At 47.3% G+C, this 23,656-nt stretch overlaps 1 pseudogene; it reads left to right on the forward strand.

Annotated features, from left to right (window-relative positions):
• Positions 1-8,730: 8,730 nt before the first annotated feature.
• On the forward strand, positions 8,731-23,300 carry LOC142292405 (cilia- and flagella-associated protein 298-A-like; annotated as a pseudogene).
• The last annotated feature ends 356 nt before the right edge of the window (positions 23,301-23,656 follow it).

Here is a 23,656-nt window from a genome sequence, read left to right on the forward strand (position 1 = left end):
AGTGGTGGCTTGAGCGGTGGGCCAGATCCCGGGGGTTCTCGAGCGGCACTCCTCGCCCGTGAGTGAAAGGGGTTTTGTTGGGGAGATTGTCCGTGACGCCACCCACGGTTGTGGTGATTTGTAGCACCACCGCTGCTCAATATGGGGATCCCGGGAGTGGTGATGCGGAGCAGCCAGGTGTTGTGTTGCCCCTCCGTGGGTAGGGGTTGGTGATCCCGGGGCCCGGTGATGGGGTGGAAGGGTGCAGGGCCTGGTGGGCGCAGGGACGCGGGGGCAGCGCCGTGCCTTGCGGCACTGTGGTACTCACTCAGCCTGAGACGTTGACACAGTTTTACGGTAAACCACACGGCTGGAAAGACGGTTCCCACGGACGGCTGCACTTGCTCTCCCAGTAGGTAACGGTGATGTCCCTCTGACCTGCACCTGATGTTTCTAAGTTGGTAGCGATGGGTTCCCACCGGTAACCCGCTCCCCGGCTTGGATATGGGCCGGAGGAGCCCTACTTTGCCCGCAGACGCTGGCCCTGAGGAGCTGGTGCCCTGGCGGTGGCGGTGTTCCTCACTAATGGTTGGACGGTTGTCTTCAATCGGGACTTGGTTGTTGGGGGATCGACGTCCCCTTCACTGACGGATTCGGCAAATTATGGCGACTCCTAGCCTTGCCGGGGTCCGAGAGGCCCCTGCCCTGGTGCTGACTGTCCTTCGTATACTGCTCCAGACCGCCGGGCCACTACTCGACCGCGGTCCTTCCAGCAACCTCCGAGCAGTCCCCCTCCAGACGATCACCGCTGTTGCTGACCTTGCTGACCTGTCCTGCACTTAGCTGGACTAACTTCAGGTCTTTCTACGCTCACTTTTACTCCTTTCTTCTTTGCTCCACTACCACTTCACTTTCACTTCACTTAGACTCTGTTGTTTACTCCTTCACTCCCCTAGCTAGACTCAAGCTCTTCCCTGAGCTGACTGCCTGGTTCCTCCCGCCTCCAGGGCTGTGTACTCCTCGGTGGGCGGAGCCAACCACCTGGCCCACCCCCTGGTGTGAACATCAGCCCCTGGAGGAAGGCAACAAGGATTTTGGTAGCTTTGGTGTTCCTAACTGGGATGTAAGGTGTGGTGGTGTGATGACCTGTGACCCCTGGCTTGCCCAGGGCATCACAGTCCCAGTACAGTGTTCAGCTGTCTCTCCCTCAGGCCTTGGAAGACAAGAAAAAATATGCATCTAATCAGCCACAGGCCAAAACACTTAATGACCACAATTCCAGCCTGTTTGCCCTGGAAATGTTCCCATTTAAGCTTGTGGACACAGAGGCTTTCTGCAACCTTATGGTGGCGGCCGTCTCTCGGTACTTGGTCCCCAACCACCATTATTTCTCCCAGTGCGCCCTCCCTGCCTTACACAAGCATGTTGTCACGCTCCCCGGCTCCCCTGTCACGCTCTCCGGCTCCCCTGCCACGCTCCCCGGCTCCCCTGCCACGCTCCCTGGCTCCCCTGCCTCGCTCCCCGGCTCCTCTGCCAGGCCTCCCCCGCTCCACAGCCTCCATGCCCCATAACCTGCGGTCCCCAGGCAGCCCGGTCCCCGCTCCCGGCGCCCGTCGGCAACTCTGCTCCAGCCCGGCTCTCCTGCCTCCTGTTCACCGTTCCCTGCTCTGGCTTCTGGCACCCGGGCCTCGCGCATGCGCATTAGGGCGCGCGCGCGGTCATTGACCCTTTCTTAAAGGGCCAGTGTCCTCCAACAGGATATTGAAGAATCAGGTACAGGGTATATAGGGAGATCCTTTCCAAGTGGGCGGGGCCTGTTCTTCGTGTTTTGCTAAGCTAGGAGTCAGGTCTCCTTGTGTCTTGTGGTATATCTCTCTCCTAGAGCCGCTCCTGCCTCGCCAACCGGTCCTGACGATACCCGAACCCCGAACGGTGACGGTCTGCCATCCCGTCAGTTCATACCATCTCCGATCCCTGTGGTGACCCGTCTTCTCGCTCCGGCGGTTCCGGACTCTGCCTGACGTCATCTCGGCCTCCGAACCTGAGCTCCGTCACCCGGACTACCTTCAGTGACTCCGTGGTCCCAGGGACTTCTACACTCCACTCCTCTGAACGGACTGTCCTGCTACCCGTAGTGCTCTGGCTACCGGGCACCTTGCCTTCGGTGAGGTGTTCAGCCCTGTGGATCCACCTCCTGGGTCTGCCCGTCCACCTGGCCCTAACACATGTGTCCCATAAAATCACCTTTGCCCTCACCAATGCAGTTGGTGAGGGGAAGGGGAAGCGGAAGATCCACTTAACCACCAACACATGGACAAGTGCTTTTCCTGACAGCAGACTAGGTGAACTTGGTGGAGGCCGGGATGGAGTCGGACCCTGAGGCGGCACCCGTGCTACCGACACCTAGAATTATGGGCCATAGTTCTATCAGGGTTATCCCTACCTTCTACTGTAGTTCCTAAACCCCTTCCAGCTCCTCATCCTCCATCTCTGAATAGTCGCCCATATCAGTTGTAAGCAGGTAGGACTGAAACACACCTCGGTGAAGCGGCAACGGTGGTCTGCAGTGCTGCAGTAGCGCTTCCAAGTGCCAGCTCACCGACTGTTTTGCAGCCTGCCCATACTCTGGAACTCAACATTACATATGTTGGCAAGGCTTTGTGAGCAGCAGAGGGCAGTAGTTGAATGCCAACTACAACATGCCCATCGGTATTCTCGTCATCCTCCCACTTAAAAACTGATGAGTGGCCATGGATGTCTGACATCTGTGCGGTTCTGCAAAAGTTTGAGGAATCAACCAAGATGGTGAGCGGCAATGACGCCAAAGTCAGCGTAACCATCCGGCTTCTGTGTCTACTCAATTACTAGCATCTCAAAATTAAAGAGGAAGATTTGCATGCTAACCAGGTGGAGATGGAGGAAGAAAGATCACAGGGTGACACTACCCAACCCAGCCTCATCCTATCTTTTCAGCTCAGACTGGGTGATGGTAATCAGGAGGAGACTGAGAAGGAGGAAAAGGAGTTGGTTGTCCGCCCTAGAGAGGGTACTACCCACACCAGCTTCATGCCATCTATTGAGCGTGAATGGCCTGAATAGGAGGTGCAGAAGGAAGAAGAGGAGATGGAGAGTCATCCTCCTGGTAGAGACAAAGAAGTCTTGCCTATTAGGAGTCTGGCACACATGGCTGACATTATGTTCCGCTGCTCTTCTCGTCACCCTTGCATAATGTGCATTTTGGACAATACCAATTACTGGGTGTGCACTCTTCTCAACTCATGCTACAAGAAGAACTTTTCATCTCTCCTTCCTGTGGCAGAGAGGGCTACTAAAATGGTGCAATACCAGAAAGCCATAGTTGAAGAATTGGTCAAAAATTCCCATTTGAGAACACTGGCATCAGAGGTGATAATTCCTTGGGCAACCAAGCAGGAGAGACAAGGGAGACACACACCAGGTCCATAAGGCAGGGGAACACTATGAAAGGTCTGGGGTAGTTTCATTAGAAACTCTTAGCGCCCAGGTCCTGATGCACGGGGTTCTCTGAAAAGTTGGAAAAGTTGTGGAAGATGGTCAAGGAATACCTAACCGACCATACCACCATACTCCATGATTCATCTGTGCCATACAACTATTGGGTATCCAAGCTGGACACATGGCATTAACTGTCCCTCTACGACTTGGAGGAGTTGGCCTGCCCTGTAGCTAGTGTATTGTCAGAGCGGATTTTTATTGTCGCCAGGGGCATAATAACTGATAGGTGCCTCCGCCTGGTAACTGATAATGCTGACAGGCTTAAGGGGGCTTTACACGCAACGACATCGCTAACGAGATGTCGTTGGGGTCACAGAATTCACAGAATTCATGACGCACATCCAGCCTTGTTAGCGACGTCGTTGCGTGTGAAACGCAGGAACGACCGTTAACGATCAAATATACTCACCTAATTGTTGATTGTTGACACGTCGTTCTAATCCCAAATATCGTTGCTGTTGCAGGACGGAGGTTGTTCGTCGTTCCTGCGGCAGCACATATTGCTATGTGTAACACCGCAGGAATGAGGAACAACATCGTACCTGCGGCCGCCGGCAATGAGGGACGAAGGAAGGAGGTGGGCGGGATATTCCGGCCGCTCATCTGCGCCCCTCCGCTTCTATTGGGCGGCCGCTTAGTGATGCCGCTGTGACGCCGAATGAACCTCCCCCTTAAAGGAGAGATTATTCGGCGACCACAGCAACGTCGGTAAAGAGGTAATTGCATGTGACGCTGCCGTAGCGATATTGTTCGCTACGGCAGCGATCACCCTGTGACGCGCCACCGACGTGGGCGGGTGCTATCGCTCGCGACATCGCTAGCGATGTCGCAGCGTGTAAAGCCCGCTTAACTCTTATCAAAATAAACAATTCCTGGATTGACCGAGACTTCTCAACTCCACCGGATGACAGCAGCCAAACTGAAGTCAACTTTTTTTTTTGTTGCATTCCCATGCACCCTTTGCCACCCAAACATGGGTATACTGTTGTTTTCTTCCTTTTATTGTGTCCTCCTTCCTCCTCCACCAAATTAAGTGGGTCATGATGTGACCCTCGCTCTCATTAATTCCAGGCTGCATGATGCCCTACTACACAAATTTTAAAGGTTTACTTCTAATAATCTCATATATACAGTGTATATACATATATATTTTAACTTGAAATAATAATTTTCTCCTTCAAACTTTGCTTTCGTCACAGAATGCTCCCTTTGCAGCAATTACAGCTTTGCAGACCTTTGGCATTCTAGCTGGTAATTTGCTGAGGTAATGTGGAGAAATGTCACCTCATGCTTCCAGAAGCTCCTCCCACAAGTTGGATTGGCTTGATGGGCACTTTTTCTGTACCATACGGTCAAGCTGCTCCCACAACAGCTCAATAGGGTTAAGATCTGGTGACTGGGCTGGCCACTCCATTACAGATAGTATACCAGCTGCCTGCTTCTTCCCTAAATAGTTCATGCATAATTTGGAGGTGTGCTTTGGGTCATTGTCCTGTTGTATTATGAAATTGGCTCCAATCAAGTGCTGTCCACAGGGTATGGCATGGCATTGCAAAATGGAGTGATAGCCTTCCTTATTCAAAATCCCTTTTACCTTGTACAAATCTCCCACTTTACCAGCATCAAAGCAACCCCAGACCATCACATTACCTCCACCATGCTTGACAGATGGTGTCAGGCACTCTTCCAGCATCTCTTCAGTTGTTCTGAATCTCACAAATGTTCTTCTGTGTGATCCAAACACCTCAAACTTCAATTCGTCTGTCCATAACACTTTTTTCCAATCTTCATCTGTCCAATGTCTGTATTCTTTGCCCATATTAATCTTTTCCTTTTATTAGCCAGTCTCAGATATGGCTTTTTCTTTGCCACTCTGCCCTGAAGGCCAGAATCTCAGAGTCACCTCTTCACTGTATATGTTGACACTGGCGTTTTGTGGGTGCTATATAATGAAGCTGCCAGTTGAAGACCTGTGAGGCGTCGATTTCTCAATCTAGAGACTCTAATGTACTGTATTGTTGCTGAGTTGTGCAGTGCGGCCTCCCACTTCTCTTTCTACTCTGGTTAGAGCCTGTTTGTGCTCTCCTCTGAAGGGATTAGTACACACTGTTGTAGGAAATCTTCAGTTTCTTGACAATTTCTCGCATGGAATATCCTTCATTTCTAAGAACAAGAATAGACTGTCGAGTTTTACATGAAAATTCTCTTTTTCAGGCCATTTTGAGAGTTTAATAGAACCAACAAATGTAATGCTCCAGATTCTCAACTAGCTCAAAGGAAGGTCAGTTTTATAGCTTCTCTAATCAGCAAAACTGTTTTCAGCTGTGCTAACATACTTGCACAAGGGTTTTCAAGGGATTTCTAAACATCAATTAGCCTTCTAACACAGTTATCAAACACAATGTACCATTAGAACACTGGAGTCTTGGTTGTTGGAAATAGGCCTCTATACACCAATGTAGATATTGCATTAAAACCCAGACGTTTGAAGCTAGAAGTCATTTACCACATTAACAATGTATAGAGTGTATTTCTTATATATATTAGTGTATATATATATATATATATATATATATATATATATATATATATATATATATAATATAATATATCTCCCTCAGGGGTAAATCTATATCAGGCCTTGCACATAGTGCATAGGGTATACCTATCTAAAAATCCAACTCCTTACCAGTGGTAAAAAAAAAAGTTCAGAGGCCTTCCTCTATTTCTGTTCCAGTGTGTATCTCTTCCAGTGTGTATCGGAGTGCCTCCTTGTAATTTTTGTCAGCCTTTGCACATGGTGCATAGGGTTTACCAGTCTAGGAGTCCCACACCTTCCAAATGTTTTCAGAGGCCCTCCTCTACATCTGTTCCAAGGTGTATCGGAGTGCCTGCTTATGTTTTCTCAGCCGTTGCAGAAAGTGCATGGGTTTACCGATCCAGGAATTTCCAACTGGTGAAAAACTGTTTTCAGAGGCCTTCCTCTACATCTCTTCCAAGGTGTATTGGAGTGCCTCCTTATAATTTGTCAGCCTTTGCACATAGTGCATAGGGTTTACCAGTCTAGGAACCCCACTCCTTTTAAATGGAAAAAAAAGGTTTCAGAAGACCTCCTCTACATCTCTTCCAGAGTGTATCGGAGTGCCTCCTTATAATTTTAGGATCACTAGTGGAGAAGGAGGAGTTAAAACGCTGCATTGCCATAGGAAGAAGATGTCAAACGTTCATTGCAGACAACAAGTGATTTTATTCTAAACATTTCAGAGCTGAATGCTCTGTCTCACAAACTTCAGGGAATGAACCCCCAGGGAACGACACCGGCCTAATTCCACCCAAACCCCACTGGGGTAAGAACCTGTCTGTGCCTTTTTGTCTCTCCAGCTAATACAATTTCCTTATAACTTTTGTCAGTCTTAGCATATAGTACATATGTTTTACCAGTGAAGGAGTCCCACTTCTTCCAAATGGAAAAAAAGGTTTTCAAAGGCCTTCCTCTACATTTCTTCCAGGATGTATCGGAGTGCCTTCTTAGAATTTTTCTTAGACCTTGCACATAGTGCATAGGGTTTACTAATCCAGGAATTTCAATCCTTCCAAATGGGAAAAAAGATTTTCAGGGTCAAGCCCCCTGTTCTCTGATTGCAGAAAAGCAACTGTTATCAAGAGACTGGCTGTTACTAACAGCAGGGAGCACACCCTCTGATGTGTGATGTAACGTCCCAAAGGGGAGGGGGAGCAGGAAGAGTTCCTGTCACACTGAATTACAGGTATTGTAAAGATATTAGACTTGCAGTGGGCATCTTATCTTCATAGTTCATGAGGGCACTGAACATGGAAGAATTTTTTATCTCTCTGGAGTAACCCTTTAATCAGATCTTCCTGCATTATAACATGTTGTTTGCAGAATAGATACTATTTTCACCATGATAGGTTTCCTTTAATTCTACATTGCGGTTGTTATCTGGATGTTACATTGTACTCCAAATGTTGCAACTATGGTGCCAAAAGAACCTACTATAAAACAAGACGCGTCCACCTTTAGGCTGGGGTCACATCACACAAGTGTATTAAAAATCGGTCCCATTTTCATTCAGAAAAGTAAGATAATTTTTTCTCACTTGTCATTTGTGTGCTGTCCGTCTTCTGTCCGTATACAATCTGCTTTTTGTCCAGTAACTGTTATTCATTTACAGTCATTTACAGGACCATTTAGAGTGTTCTATGCTAGAGAATTGTAATGTATCCGTAAAAAACGGATGTCACTAGGATGGTCCGTGTGGTGTCCGTTCCTTTTCTCGCACCTATTGACTTGTGTTGGTGAGTGTCTCAGAATCTGGATGAGAAAAAACTGATCATCTGCTCCAACTCATTGACTAACATTGGTCCAAGTACAATGCGAAATTTTCTCTCATTGCGCTCGTCCAATTCATACGCTCAACTGAGCGAGACCTAAAACTTATATTGGATCTAGAAATGTGACTTGTTGCTTTATCGTGTTAGTAGTGTTTACATCAGATGGTCGGCGTGGTCCTCATATAAGGGTATTTGCACACGTTGAGTATTTGCAGCATTTACTGCACCAAAAACCAGAATGTTGGCAATAAAAACACTAAGTACAACACATGCATTGTTGATGCGTTTTTCAATGCATTTTTAGTTGTGATTTGTCCAAATTTATATGAATGAATGATAAACATTGTAAAATGCTGAAAGAATTGGAATGCTGCTGCAGATTTTAAAAAATAAAATAAAAAAAATGCTTTGATGTTTCACATTCGCAAGGAAAAATAAGCAGCATATGCATGAAATTTAAGAAATCTCATTAATTTTTTCTTTTACTATAGTGCCTAACCACATGCAAAACAATAGTGACAGGACATCCGTCACAGTCACATAGAATTGTCTGTTCAGTTTTGACAGCCACAGATGAATAACTGCACCTGCTGATCACAGACTATTGGGGCGACTGCGGCGTTTCCTTTAGCATGATTGTTAGGATTTTTTTGCCTGCACAGACCTAGTTAAAGTCAGTAGGGAAGTTTTGTGAAAATTTGTGCCAGGATAAGCAATGAGAAATAAATGAATATTAGCCAGTTACCAAAAGTCACTAAACTTTACAATCAGATCAGTAGATACATGGGTGGTGAGATCCTCACTGATCGCTCAAAAACCCCAAGAGGTGCGCAGCTCAAGGGAGAGGCCCATAGAGCTCGAAGTATGGATTCAATAGAAAGCAAAGGCTATGAAGCCTATGCTTACTATTTTATTAGGCAAGGCAAGGAAACCCATGGGGAGAACTTAAAAAATCCATGCAGATATTTTTCTAAGTCTGGTTTTGAAAGCCAGCATTGCAAGGCAATTGTGTTAACCACTGAGCTACGATGTTGCATATGATAATGATGCTATTAGTAACATTCTCAGCTTCCATGCTTTGGACAGCATTAATGATAAGTGTACAATGCCTTTTAGTTAGTATAGCATTTCTTTGGTCTGAGAGCCACATGAACCTGTTGGGTGTGATGGTCGCCTACACTTTGCATTAGCCATTTATAAGATTTTATGATACTTGTATCTCGTTTGACTTAAGATACATTTTTGCACTTGCCTCTTTCATACTTCACTAGCTGTACTACCCGGCGTTGCCTGGGATAGTAACTAAAGGCCGCTTTACACGCTGTGACATCGCTAGCCGATGCTAGCGATGTCGAGCGTGATAGCACCCGCCCCCATCATACGGCCGATATGTGGTGATCGCTGCCGTAGCGAACATTATCACTACAGCAGCGTCACACGCACATACCTGCTCTGCGACATCGCTGTGACCGGCGAACCGCCTCCTTTCTAAGGGGACGGTTCGTTCAGCATCACAGCGACGTCACTAAGCGGCTGCCCAATCACAGCGGAGGGGCGGAGATGAGCGGGACGTAACATCCCGACCACCTCCTTCCATTCTCATTGCTGGCGGGACGCAGGTAAGGTGCGGTTCCTCGTTCCTGCGGTGTCACACGTAGCGATGTGTGCTGCCGCAGAAACGAGGAACAACCTCGTTACTGCAGCAGCAACAATATTTGGGAAGAGGGGGTGATGTCACCGATTAGCGAGTTTGAACAGTTTTGCAACGATTCAAAATCGCTAATAGGTGTCACATGCAACGACATCGCTAAAGCGGCCAAATGTGCGTCACAAATGCCGTGACCCCGTAGCGATCTCGTAGCGTGTAAAGCCACCTTAAGTGTCTCTGTCTCTCTCCCTCTCTTCAATCTCTCTGTCTGTCTCCCTCTTTGTCTGTCTCTCTATCTCTGTCTCTCTCTATCTGTCTCTCTGTCTGCCTGTCCCTGTATGCCGCTTTTCCTTTCTGTCTGTCTCTGTTTGTCTGTCTCTTTCCCTGTCTGCCTCTTTCTCTGTCTGTCTGTCTCTTTCCCTGTCTGCCTCTGTCTGTCTGACTGTCTTTTTCGCTGTCTGTCCCTGTCTGTGTCTGTCTGTCTCTTTCCCTGTCTGTCTCTGTATGTCTTTTTCCCTTCCTGTCTGTCTGTGTCTGTTTCTTTCCCTGTCTAACTCTGCCTGTCTCTTTCCCTGTCTGTCTGCCTCTTTCCCTGTCCGTCTCTGTCTGTCTGCCTTTCTCACTGTCTGCCTCTGTTTGTCTCTGTCTAGTTCCCTATTTGCCTCTCTCTGTTTGTCTCTGTCTCATTCCCTGTTTGCCTCTCTCTGTCTGTCTCTGTCTGTCTCTTTCCCTTTCTGTCTGTATCTTTCCCTGTCTGCCTCTTTCTCTGTCTGTCTGTCTTTTCCACGTCTCTCTTTCCCTGACTCTTTCCCTGTCTGACTCTGTCTGTCTTTGTCTGCCTCTTTCCCTGTCTGTCTCTCTCTGTCTGTCTCTCTGTCAGTCTCTGTCTGTTTGTCTTTTTCCCTGTCTGCCTCTGTCTCTATCTGTTTCTGTTTCTTTCTCTGTCTGTCTGCCTTCTTCCCTGTCTGTGTCTCTCTCTCTGTCTGTCTGCCTCTTACTCTGTCTCTGTCTGTCTCTCTCTGTCTCTCTCTGTCTGTCTGTCTCTCTCTCCATCTGTCTCTCTCTGCCTGTTTGTCTCTGTGTCTCTATCCGTCCCTCTACAAAAATCATATTACCTCACATATAAGCTTCTTATACTAAGAGTGTCCTTCATTGCCTATAGCAACCAATCAGAGCTTCTATTATTGACCTGTACCTCCCAGCTCCATTGACTTTAATGTAAGCAAGTTTTTTGGCAAAAAACTGTAAAGCGCAGGGTTATATTTTCCCCTCAAAACATAGTCTAAGACATTCTCTAAGTCAAATGCAGTGTCTGTGCAAAATTTTGTGATTGTAAATGCGACAGTGCAAATTCCTTTAGCGGACATACATACATACACACATACACTCAGCTTTACTGTATATATTAGATATACATGGTTAAATTATTTCTTGATGTTATACTAGGTGAATGTTTGGTCATTTGACTGGTTTTAATTGCATCTTGCAATATTTGTTTTTAACTATGTATCTTGTGAGACTATGATAACATTTGCTGGTTTTTTTTTTGAAAATTGTTGGAATAGCACATTACTATTTCCATCAGTTGTTATACAGTTGTATCCAATCTGAGAAATCCCATATTAACTTAAAAGGGGTGGTTCACCCATATTTATTATTGGCCACAACAATACTATGTTGAGAAACAAGGTTTCTCTCAAATACTTTGTGTTGCCAATAGTGCCTGTGAGAGGCGGTTTTGCGGACCGCTCTTCCCCATTGCCTGACCCCCGGGGCTCCATGACCTTGGGGATCTGGTGATGTCATGTCAACTTCCTGCTCACCTGACATCATTTTGGCTGGCCCCAGTCTCTGTGAGTCACTAGGATGTGGGCAGAGTTTCTCCGCTCAGCACAGCCCTGTATCACAGCACATCATCTCTCTGCTCACACCTCCTTCACTGCAGAGCACGCAAGCAGGAGGGATGATGGGCTGTGACAAGCGGTGAAACGCCACCCACAGCCCAGTGACTCACAGAGACTGGGGCCAGCCGCAGTGATGTGAGGTGAGCAGGAAGTTGACGTGACATCACCGGATCCCCAAGGTCACAGAGCCCAGGGGTCAGGCAATGGGGAAGAACGGACTACAATAGTGCCGCTCACAGGCACTATTGGCAACACAAGGTATTTGAGAGAAACCTTGTTTCTCAACATAATATCGTTGTAGCCAATAATAAATATGGGTGTACCACTTCTTTAACAGTCTGGACTCCAGACATGTACATTATATCTACACTGTAAGGAGCACTTTGCACACTATGACATCGCAAGCCGATGCTGCGATGCCGAGCACGATAGTCCCCGCCCCCGTCGCAGCTGCATTATCTTGTGATAGCTGCAGTAGCGAACATTATCGTTACGGCAGCTTCACATGCACTTACCTGCCCTGCGACGTCGCACTGGCCGGCGAACCGCCTCCTTCCTAAGGGGGCGGGTCGTGCGGCGTCATAGCGATGTCACACGGCAGGCGGCCAATAGAAGCGGAGGGGCGGAGATGAGCGGGATGTAAACATCCCGCCCACCTCCTTCCTTAGCCATAGCCAGCCGGGACGCAGGTTGGAGATGTTCCTCGCTCCTGCGGCTTCACACAGAGCGATGTGTGCTGCCGCAGGAACGAGGAACAACATTGTAACATCGGTCTTTCACAATTCATGGAAATGACCGAGGCTACACCGATGATACGATTACGACGCTTTTGTGCTCGTTAATCGTATCAAAAATGCTTTACACACTACGATGTCGAGAGCGACGCCGGAAGTGCGTCACTCTCGATTTGACCCCACCAACATCGCACCTGCGATGTCGTAGTGTGCAAAGTGCCCATGCCGATGCCGAGCGCGATAGTACCCACCCCCGTCGCAGCAGCGATTTCCTTGTGATAGCTGCCGTAGCGAACATTATCGCTACGGCAGCTTCACATGGACTCACCTGTCCTGCGACCGTCGCTCTGGCCGGCGACCCGCCTCCTTGTTAAGGGGGAGGGTCATGTGGCGTCATAGCGACGTCACACGCCAGGCGACCAATCGGAGCGGAGGGGCGGAGATGAGTGGGATGTAAACATCCCGCCCATCTCCTTCCTTCCGCATATCCTACGGAAGCCGCAGTGATGCCGGTAGGAGATGTTCCTCGCTCCTGCGGCTTCACACACAGCGATGTGTGCTGCCGCAGGAGCGAGGAACAACATCGGACTGTCGCGTCAGCGTAATCATGGATTACGCCGACGCTGCACCGATGATACGATTACGACGCTTTTGCGCTCGTTAATCGTATCATCTAGGCTTTACACACTACGATGTCGCATGCGATGCCGGAAGTGCGTCATTTTCAATTTGACCCCACCGACATCGCACCTGCGATGTCGTAGTGTGCAAAGCCCGCCTAAGATCAGAGGAAAGATTTGGATTGCTTGATGCATTAAACCTAACATAAGAGTTCCTAGACTAGATATAAACCTTGTAGTTGCTCAGCTGAGAAATATATTTGGGTTAAAGATAGCATTTGTGCAACTAAAATTGTGACAGTGTGATGCCCTGGCAAAACCAGGTAGTCACAGAGGTTGTACAAATCTCTCAGGTACAAAACTCCATCCTCCTTGGCAGTCCAACACCAAACCCACACCCAGATGCACAACACCAGCCAGTAAAGCCTATTCACCCCCCATGACAATAGGGACACACCAGTGGGCGGGACCAGGAGGATGGGAGCGCCCACCTAGGGGTCCTGATGTGTTCTGGGAGGGAACGAGACAGAACAGTCTGAATCAGAGTCGAGTTCTGACAGTTGAGGAGAGAGGAGTCTGAAGTACAGAGGAGTCAGGGGTTAGGGCCCCTGGACTACCGGACTAGGTGGCAGACGGCAAGCAAGACCACAGGCGACGGAGATTCGGTTGAGAGAGACCTTAAGTGGACCGGGGCAGGGTTGTAGCCCGCCGATGCCGACAGCGGGAATCCGGTCCGGAGGCCACGCACAGTCGGGGTGCCTGGACCCTAGGGTGAGGAAGGTTGCAAGCCCCTTGTCAATTGACCAGCCGGGGACAAGGTTTCAGGCCTTGTTCCACACTAAGCCCAGAGAGCGAACGGAAGCCAAACGTGATGGATAGGGTGTCCGCCACAACCCACAGAGATCGCAAGGGTCAGATTTCACGGGCCACAGCTCCCAACATACACAGTACCGGGAGTGGACTTCCCCGTTCCAAGTGGAGTCATCCCATTGAAGACACAAACACTGAGTGCACGAGGAAGGGACCCCTGTTTGCTACACCCGGGTGTGGGACCCGAATACACCCGCCGGAGGCAACCGGTCACTGGCAATTTTTTTTACCACTGGACTTTGCGTGCAATTCTTTGGAACTGTGAGTACACCATTCATCCCCGGTCTAACCCTGCATGTCATTCTCCGCAGTCACCACTCCTGTACACCGTGTGCCCCGGGACTACACCTTCCCTACCCGTAGAGGGGATTCTATCCTGCTGCCACGCTCCATCAGCCCCAGGGAGCGGCGGTGTTACCAATCCTCACCGCAACCCATGGGTGGCGTCACTGACAAATCAATCCCCCGTAAATACCCCCCTTTCCTATGGTTGTGAGGACGGATGGCCATACGAGCCCGGGTCCGGCTACCACTCGAGCCGCAGTAACGAACCCAGATCCGAGCAGCCCCTGCAGCGGCCCAGCCCCCGTCCGCAACAATAGCAAGTGCAATAACTGTGTCATCCATGTGAATAGACTCTAAGGTCTCGTTAAGTCTTCTGTGTGTAAACAAAACTATCTTTAATTAATAAGGAATTGAAACCTGAAAGATTATTAGAAAGTAGTGTAACTTTTCGTTATATAAAGATTCTATGTGAAAAGTGATTTGCAAACAGGGCTCTCCAAAATATGGACATTGGCTTTACAAATGACAGCAGAGATGTTTTCATTTTTACAGCAAGGATGAAATGTATACAGTATATACACATACATACAGTATATATATATATATATATATATATATATACATATATATACATATATTTGCTCTCCAAAATCTTCTAGCTTACAGTTAGGGGTACTTTGCATACTACGACATCGCAGGTGCGATGTCGGTGGGGTCAAAACAAAAGTGACGCACATCTGGCGTCGCTGTTGACATCGGAGTATGTGAATCGTTTTTAATATGATTAATGAGCGCAAAAGCATCAAAATCGTATGATCGGTGTAGCGTTGGTCATTTCCATAATTTTGGAAGGACCAATGTTACGATGTTGTTCCTCGTTCCGGCAGCAGCACACATCGCTGTGTGTGAAGCCGCAGGAGCGAGGAACATCGCCTTACCTGCGTCCCGGCTGCAATGAGGAAGGAAAGAGTTGGGCGGGATGTTTACGTCCCGCTCATCTCCGCCCCCCTGCTTCTATTGGCCGCCTGCTGTGTGACGTAGGAAGGAGGCGGTTCACCGGCCAGAGCGACATCACAGGGCAGGTAAGTGCATGTGAAGCTGCCTTAGCGATAATGTTCGCTACGGCAGCTATCACAAGATATCGCAGCTGTGACGGGGGCGGGGACTGTCGCGCTCGGCATTGCTACCATCGGCTTGCGAGGTCGTAGTGTGCAAAGTTCCCTTTAAAGTTACTGATGCTGCTGTGCTGACAATTGCATCCCATTGCTGCTTTGGGGTGGACAACTTCATGCAGCTTATTATCTATTTGAAATATCTTTTTTCCTCAAATGCTTCAGTGAGTTCAAGAAGTGTGTTCTTCACTTCTGCTTATCTCCCCAAACCACTTCTTCTTCTGGTCACTTCTTCTTCTTGTAAATTCTTCATGACAGCTATTCCTGTCTTGATCAATCTCAGCAGTCTTTAAGCTAGTCTTCGTAGGCAGCGTGTTTTGTAGGTCGTACCTCACTATGGTGCAGTGTTTTGACCCAAATCTTACTGGAAGGTTTATAGGCATGCAAGAGGCTCTTTCTCTTCTGCCAGGGGTTGACTCGGGAAACATCAGTCCAAGCTCAGAACACACTCAACAAGATATGAGGTTAAAATGACTTAACAGGTATGTGTCAAGAATGTTAAATAGTGAATTGAAAATTTCAAAGTATTGAACAAAAGGCAAGAAATTAAAGGCATTATCCAGGAATACTTGATTTTTTTACTATCAACCTAAGAACCATAGGCATATTATAACACGGGCAATCTGGGCTACCGCCTAGGGCCTCTAGCTTCAGGGGAGCCCATGGCCAGACTGCTTTCATTATAATGTTTTGTGCAACAACACATACTCACATCCCTTTGATTTCTCCAGTGCATATCTCCAGGCAGGGAGCTTTCCTGGAACTACACAATACAGATTGTCAACGCAGCTCCAGGTGAGCTCCCATCAGCTGCATGATGATGTCATGCACACATGCCAACATGTACACATCAGCATCAAGAAGAAGTGGAGCCCTGGGGAAGCAAGACAAGTGGGTTTTTTTTTAATATGTGTAAGGGATGTGTGGGGTTTATACTGTATATAGGGGGCTATGTGAAGGGTTTTGCTGCATATAGTAGGCTATGTGGCAGTTCATGCTGTATATTGGGGCTATATGGGGCTTATGCTTTATATAGGAGTATGTGTGGTCTCTTATTTTGTATATAGGGGCTATGTGGGGGCTCATGCTATATAAAAGATTATGTGGGAGCTCATACATAGAGGCAGTGTGTAGGCTTAATCTGTACATGAGGGAAAAAAGTTGTCTCGATGCTGCTCTAGCTTTCTTATTTTGTCTGCATATGTACACCTGTGCATTAATAACGAGAATTATCACATGATCTATCAACGGGATCACATGACATGCTACATAATACTTTGTGGCTGGGGAGTCCACACCTTCTAAACTGCTCGAAGCCCTGGCTACTCTTAATCTATCCCTGCTAAGAACTAACATACAAGTATTTGCCTATTCTACCCAGCACCAGCTCAGAGAAGTCACGGACATCTCCTGCGGGCTATTCTGCAGCTGCATATCAATAGAGCAGCTCTTCCTTTATTAGGCTGCTCTGTTAAAAAGGCGTAACTGCCCGCCAGGGGGCAAGTTGGGCTGGTGGGCAGAGAGGCATAGTCTGCTGAGCCAGTTTCCAGGCAGTTGTTCAGGGCCACCAGAACGGCACTGTGCCTTTCAATGTGGCCAATCAAAGATTGCCTTGCAGATTAGAGACTCTGGTTTTCATCATCTTATATCCAAATGTATTTGCGCCTTTGAGACGCAAATACATTTGAATGCATGAGTACCGGGACTGGGGCAGAGCAGCATTAGCCAGCCCCTGCCCCAATATGCAGCAGCGTGATGAGGTCATCACACTGGGACCTCAACACTCTGTTGCTGGCAATGCAATTCAATGTGGAGGGAATGAGTATGCGGAGGGAATTGTAAGCACTCCATTGAAGAGCAGAAGTTTATATCTCCTGACATTTACTCGATAGAGGTGAGAAGAGAATATGGGGTAGGGTGTTACTATAAGGGCACATTATAGGGAAATGGGGGGAAATTCTGAAAATGGGCATGGTATTGTAAGGGACAGTGTGTAAGGGGTATATTATACAGAAGGGCACTGTGAGGGTATATTGCAGAAAAGGGTAGTTTGGGAGGAATATTCTGGAGAGGTGCAGTGCAGGCACTATATTATACAGAGGGGCAGTGTGGGAGGGATTGCCCTGCAAATAATATAATGCCCCAGCTCCATTGCCCTGCAAACACTATTATGGCCACTACATAGCCCTGCCATTATTATAATGACCCCTCTATATAGCTTTCGGTGTAATCTCCCATAGCCTCCCAAATAGCATAATGGCCCACACAATGTACTCACCTCTCCTCGTTCCCGCACAGATTTTATCTCACACAGCATGATGGAATTCACACAAACCTCCATACTGTATAATTGCCCACTTAGTAAAATGGACCACACATAGCCCAGAAAACAGTATAATAGCCCCATATAGCCCTACAAACAATATAATGCTCCCATACATAGCTTTTCAAATATTACGATTGCACCTCAGCCCTGAAAACAGAATAATAGCCCCCATGTAGACTTGCAAACAGTAAATTGGCCCGTCACATAGCCTTGCAAACAGTGTAATTGGCCCACACATATAGCCTTGCAAACAGTGTAATTGGCCCACACATATAGCCTTGCAAACTGTATAATGGTCCCCCTATACCCCTCCAAACAGGATTATGGCTCCCCCATAACCCTTCAAACAGTCTAATCACCCTAATATAGCTCTGCAAACAATGTAATGACCCCCACATAATCCTGCAAACAGTATAATGGCCCTCTACATTGACCTGCAAACACTATAATGACTCCTCACATGGCCCTAAAAACAGCATAATGGCCCCCACATAGCCTTCCAAACAGTATAATCCCCGATAGCCCACCAAACAACATAACAGCCTCACAATGTATTCATTAAGTAAAAAATAAAATACTCACCTCTCCTCGTTCCCCCATTCTTCTGGTCTCACACAACATGATCGAATCCACACAAACCTTCACACTGTATAATTGCCCACTTACAGTAAAATTGCCCCCATAAGTATAATGGCCTCCACATAGCCCTCCAAACATTACAATGGCCCCACACATAGCCTTATGAACAATATAATAGCCCCACACATACAGTAGCCCTTCAAATATTTATAAAGGCTCCCCACGTAGCCCTGAAAATAGTATAATGGACCCCACATAGCCCTCCACATAGTCATGCACATAGTATAATGGCCTCGACACAGCCTTCAAAACAGTATAATCCTCTCATGGATCTCCAAACAGCATAATGGCCCCCACAATGTACTCATTGATTTATAAAAAAAAAAAAGACAATTAATAAATACTCGCTTTTCCTCATTCCCCTACTGCTCTGGTCTCTGCAGCATGTACCGTATTCTGAAGAGCTGTATAGCTCTGCTTAGCGAGTATGATATAGTGACCTCATTGCGCCTTCTGTGCTGAGACATCAGATGCACAGGGAGAATGATGGAGGAGCATGCTGCGGAGTCACAATTCCATCATTGCTTTCAACTGTTTAAGCATCCAGGAGGTCATTACAGTTGAAAGCATGATGCTGGGACACATGGGCCCCATAGCAGCTGCGTGGTCTGCCGGTATTAGCGGTACACCAGTGACTCGTGGCAGGTATTGCTGTACTCAAGACAGATTGTGTAACAAAGTACTTTTTCTCTTGTTACGTCTTGCAAAAATAATTAAAATACATAAAACAAATATTATTTAAAGAATATTATTTTGAATTTTCATGGCTGAACCCTATAAACTTTGGTGAAAAAATGGTCACTACACCTTAAAATAAAATATTTTACAATTGCAGTTTCGAAAATTGGGTCTATAGTGTTCATTGTGTTTTGGCATCACAAAGCCCCAACAAACCAAGTTAGTGTTTGAGAAAAAAGGAGATTCCAAAATCAATGAGCTACCCATTCATTTTGAAAGCCTGTCATTGAGTCAATTTTTGGGGATATTTAAGACAGAAACAAAAAAAAAGAGTAAAAAATATCAAGAATTGTTTTCATTTGCACATTGCTTCAATTTCTGTGAAACACAAAGTTATAAAGGGGTTGTCTGATATGTAAAATTCCCTTTATAAATATATATCTTTAAGCCCTGACTACTTTTGTAATTTGCTTTATTATAAAATTCCCTACCATTCTTCCTATACAGCTATTCCATATATCTGTTGTTTTTCTTTCCTTCAGGTTATTTTTCCTTCGAGGGGAGATTCAATTGGGATGTAACAATGGCTCTGCTGTCACTTCTTTGTAGCTTCTATCTCTCACGACCCTCTTCCGGAACAAGATGTAAGAAGAGAATGCCGTTGTAGTCACTTGCCACAGCTTTATCACTGCTGTACTATTAGGAAGTCTTGTTTAAGTAATGGTGATGGAGAAGTGACCCTAGCTTCAGTGGCTACCACCACACTTCTGTCTTTCCTCCTGCAATTTCAGTTGATATGACAGTTCCTGCTCCTGATAGCAATGCCTCTTTCCCTGAAACAAGACATCATCAACAGGTGTTGATAGAAACAGGGTCAGTGACACAATCTATTATCACCACTCTGTTACGTCACCACCGGAGTCCGCTCCAGCGACTTATACTTCGATCACCAGGCGACTCCGTGTTCCTGCCGTGGATAGTGCTGGTGATGGGAGAGGAGTCGATGCCATCGACGCCGGTGGGTGTGTGGCACCCTGGACTAGCCAGGTCGTCACAGATAACACACACACACCCCACCCCCATTAGACAGGGACACCAGCCAAACACAAAACCCTTGTTGCCTCCCTCCAGTGTCTGATGTCCACACTAGGTGGGGCGGAGCCAAGCGGTTGGCCCCACCCACCGAGGAGTTCACAGGCCTGGAGGCGGGAAAAGTGTCAGAATAGTCCAGGAGGTTGAAGTGAGAGGAGCAAGCACTTGAGTGTCTGGGTTTGTGGCCCAGGCACTGACAGCAAGGTTGTCATACGGTGGTGGCCGTCTGCAGTAGTGGTGAAGCAACGCGGAACCGTAGGACCGGGGATGAGCGTTGGCCCGCCGGTACTGACCGGGGAGCGAAGTGAAGCCAGCACACACAGGCAGGGCCATCGGACCCCGACCAGGCTTGGAGCCGCCGACAATAGTCAAATCCAAATGTGACCGGAACCCCAGGGGTTTCCTACAACCAAAGACCCGATAGAAGGCAACCGCCCACACCGTGAGGGTATACAGCTACAGCCTAAGGCTAGAGACCCAAGGGCCAGCGCCTGTGGGCAAACGGGCTCCTCCGGTATCCATACACTGGGGAGCGGACTACCGTTGGGGATCCATAGTAGTCAAACAAGAGCATCAAGGTGTAGGGAAAGACAGCCGCCATCACCTGTCCGGGGAGAGACACTGCAGCCAGCTGTGGGACCCGTCCATCCAGCCATTTGGTTTACCGAGGACTTTGTGCATCTCTTACTGAGTGAGTACACCTGTGCCATCCGGCACCGTGCCGCGCTGTCCCTGCAACCCTGCACCTCACCAACCCTGCCTCCCCGTCACATCATCGGGCCCCGGGACCACCGACCCCTACCCACGGAGGGGGAAAACAACATCCCAGCTGCTCCCTACCATCGCTCCCGGGATCCCCGTCACCAGCAGCGGTGGTGCCCATCTTCACCACGACCCGTGGGTGGTGTCACAGACTAAATCCCCCAAACCAACCACCCCTCTCACTCACGGGCGAGGAGCGCCGCTCGAGTCCCCGGATCCGGCCCGCCGCTCGAGCCACCGACCAGCAGCAGTCGCAGCAGCCCCGCCCGCGACAGGTGCAGGCTCCGCTCATCCACTGGGCTGGATTTCCTTGGGATCTGCAGTACCACTGGCTGACTGTAGGTGGCATGTGTCTTCCAGCTGGAGTTACCCTTTTTAATTCCCTTCCTGTCTGTTGATCACTGACAGAGATAGTTCTGAATTCCTGGTTCCTGTTCCACCCTGTTCTATTTAGTGATTCTAGTGTTCTGACTTCTGCTTGTTCCTTACTACCTTCCTGCCTGCCGTTTTTGTACCTCGCTGCCCGATCCGGATTTGACCTCTGCTTTGTTTGCTGATTACTACTTTGCCTGCCGATTCTGTCCCTGTTCTGCAATTCCTGGTTTGACCCTGCCTGACTACTACTCTCTCTGACTGCAGCCCTCCACAGGTAGTGATCACCAGGGCCCTATGTAATTTCAAATCCCTGTATAGGGGTTAAAGGGTTTCAGGGTTCTAGGGGTCCTGCTTGGTCAGTGGCTTCCTCTAGCCTGTCCATTACAGCCCATCTGAGTCTGTGGATCCAGGCAAGCGTTACACACTCTCAAATTAGTTATTAGGAGATAGCACTGATATCACTCACCCTACTTCTATCACCGCTACTTTATTACAATTAATTTGGGGGCAGTGACAGTTGCTCACCATGTTTATATTAGCACAACCAGATGGCTTCTCGTTTCCTGGAAAGAGGCAGTGGTGTCAAAAGTAGGGATTGTGGCAGCTGCAATTGAAGATACAGGAGGCTGGGACAGTGGAAGGGTTAGAATAGTGGTAGTGGCCACTGAATGTGCAATCACTTCTCCATCACAGCTACTGATATGGGATGTCATCAGGGAATGGCAGTGACAGATGATGCTAAGAAGATGTTCTGATCCAGGCAGGTGATAGATGCTGCTAATAAGTGAGTGCTCGACAATCCTTCGTTCATGTCCTGTTAGAGACTCTCCTCATATGAAACATTACAGAAAGTAAACAAAAAAAACATATATCGGGAATACCTATATTGGAAGAATAGTAGGGAATTTTAAAATAAAGCTAATTACAATAGAGATTAGGGTTTATGGATAGATATTTACAATGAGAATTATTGGTATCAAACAACCCATATAAGAAACTTCCTAATTACCAATATTTTTTTTTTAAATTGGATGATTTGTGGAGGGTTTCAAATATATAGACCAGTCAGTCTCAAGGTTTCTTAAAAATGTCCAAAAAATAAATGGATGTATAATATATGATGTCATCAATGTTGTATGGGAAATTTTGTTTATATGTGTAACTGTTTTAAGAGCAGACACATTAAAAATTTTAAATGTGCACACTTTTCACATTTTTTGCAAATCTGTTTTGTGAATACCAGCCGCCGTCTTCTTCTGTTCTTGGCGCTAGTCAGGTCGTCTTCTGCTAGTTGCTCTGCTAGACTGAACGATAATTTATTCACATAACATACAGTAAAAGCAGACCGAAAAAATAATGGCATTTTCATTTTGGTCTCCATTTAATGTATTTTACACCTTGGAATTGTCTTTTCAAGGAGCTTTTGTCTTGGAATTGTCTGTTAATTATTCCTGTAGATTGTTGTTCCTGTAGATTTACTGGAGAAGGACCTCCATATATAATGGATGCCTGAAAGTCAGCAGGATCTGTGTCGAGAGTCAAAACACGGCATCACACTGCCCCCAAACGTGCAAGGTTTAACGGACAAAGAGATCGAGGAGCCGAAGCTAAAGGATGATTGGAAAACTAAATGCCTGCCCAGTGGAGTAAGTGTATTCAAAAAGGACGAGATTGGAAGGCGGAATGGACATGCACCAAATGAGAATATGAAGAAGGTTTTGCAGAAAACTATAGAAGAAGCCAAAGCCTTAATATAAAAAAACCCAAGCAGAAGCAAATGTTTGTGTCACAATGGACATGGTAAAGGATGCCTTGGATCAGCTAAGAGGTGCTGTTATGATTGTGTATCCCATGAGGTCACCTCCACACGACCAGAAGGAGTTTGAAAATAATGATGCACGCTGGACATATGGTCATTGAGGAACCCGCTGCCCAGTTGTGGTGGGCTGGAAAAGGGCTGTTGAGGAGACAGAAACTCGCAGACTATGTGGTAAAAACGAGAAAACTAAAATTATTATGAAGATACAAAAAAAAAGGACACGGAGCCCCAGCGAGGGAGCCAGTAAAATCTGAGGAGGAGCAGAGGAACATGATGATGTATTACCGCCAACGCCAGGAAGAACTGTAGAAACTGGAAGAGGATGAGAATATATCGTACTTGAATGCAGAATTGCTGGACAGCAGCTCCCTGACCAAAATGAAGATCACATTATTTTTTGGTCTGCTCTTGTGTTATTGCTCTGCTAAACAGGCGGACCGGAAGTCACATCTCAGTGTTTGTCTACGAAAGACAGAACGAGGTTCTCAAACTTGCATTGAGAGCCGATGACCATTAGCTTCTGGACAGTAAGGAGCTGCGGTCACAAGATGATGGGACGGAACCAGAGCGGCACCGTGAAGAGCAGAAGATGAATATCACAAGGGGCAAGGAACAGTCATTAGTGATACCAGGTAAAATTAATAAAAACGCCAGAGGTGCTTTAATAAATTCAAAATATATGGACTTAAATTTACTCATAGGCTATGTGCGCACGTTGCGTACAGTCATTTCAGAAATTTCTGCAGCGATCTGAAGAGCACACGTGCACTTCAAATCGCTGCAGAAAATGTCCGTAGTGAAAAAAAAAAGCCGATTCCATGCGCTCTGCCTGCAGCTCCTCCCATAGACAGAGCAGGGGCTGCAGG

This window comes from Anomaloglossus baeobatrachus, chromosome 2, assembly GCF_048569485.1.
Source record: "Anomaloglossus baeobatrachus isolate aAnoBae1 chromosome 2, aAnoBae1.hap1, whole genome shotgun sequence".
Taxonomy (NCBI): domain Eukaryota; kingdom Metazoa; phylum Chordata; class Amphibia; order Anura; family Aromobatidae; genus Anomaloglossus; species Anomaloglossus baeobatrachus.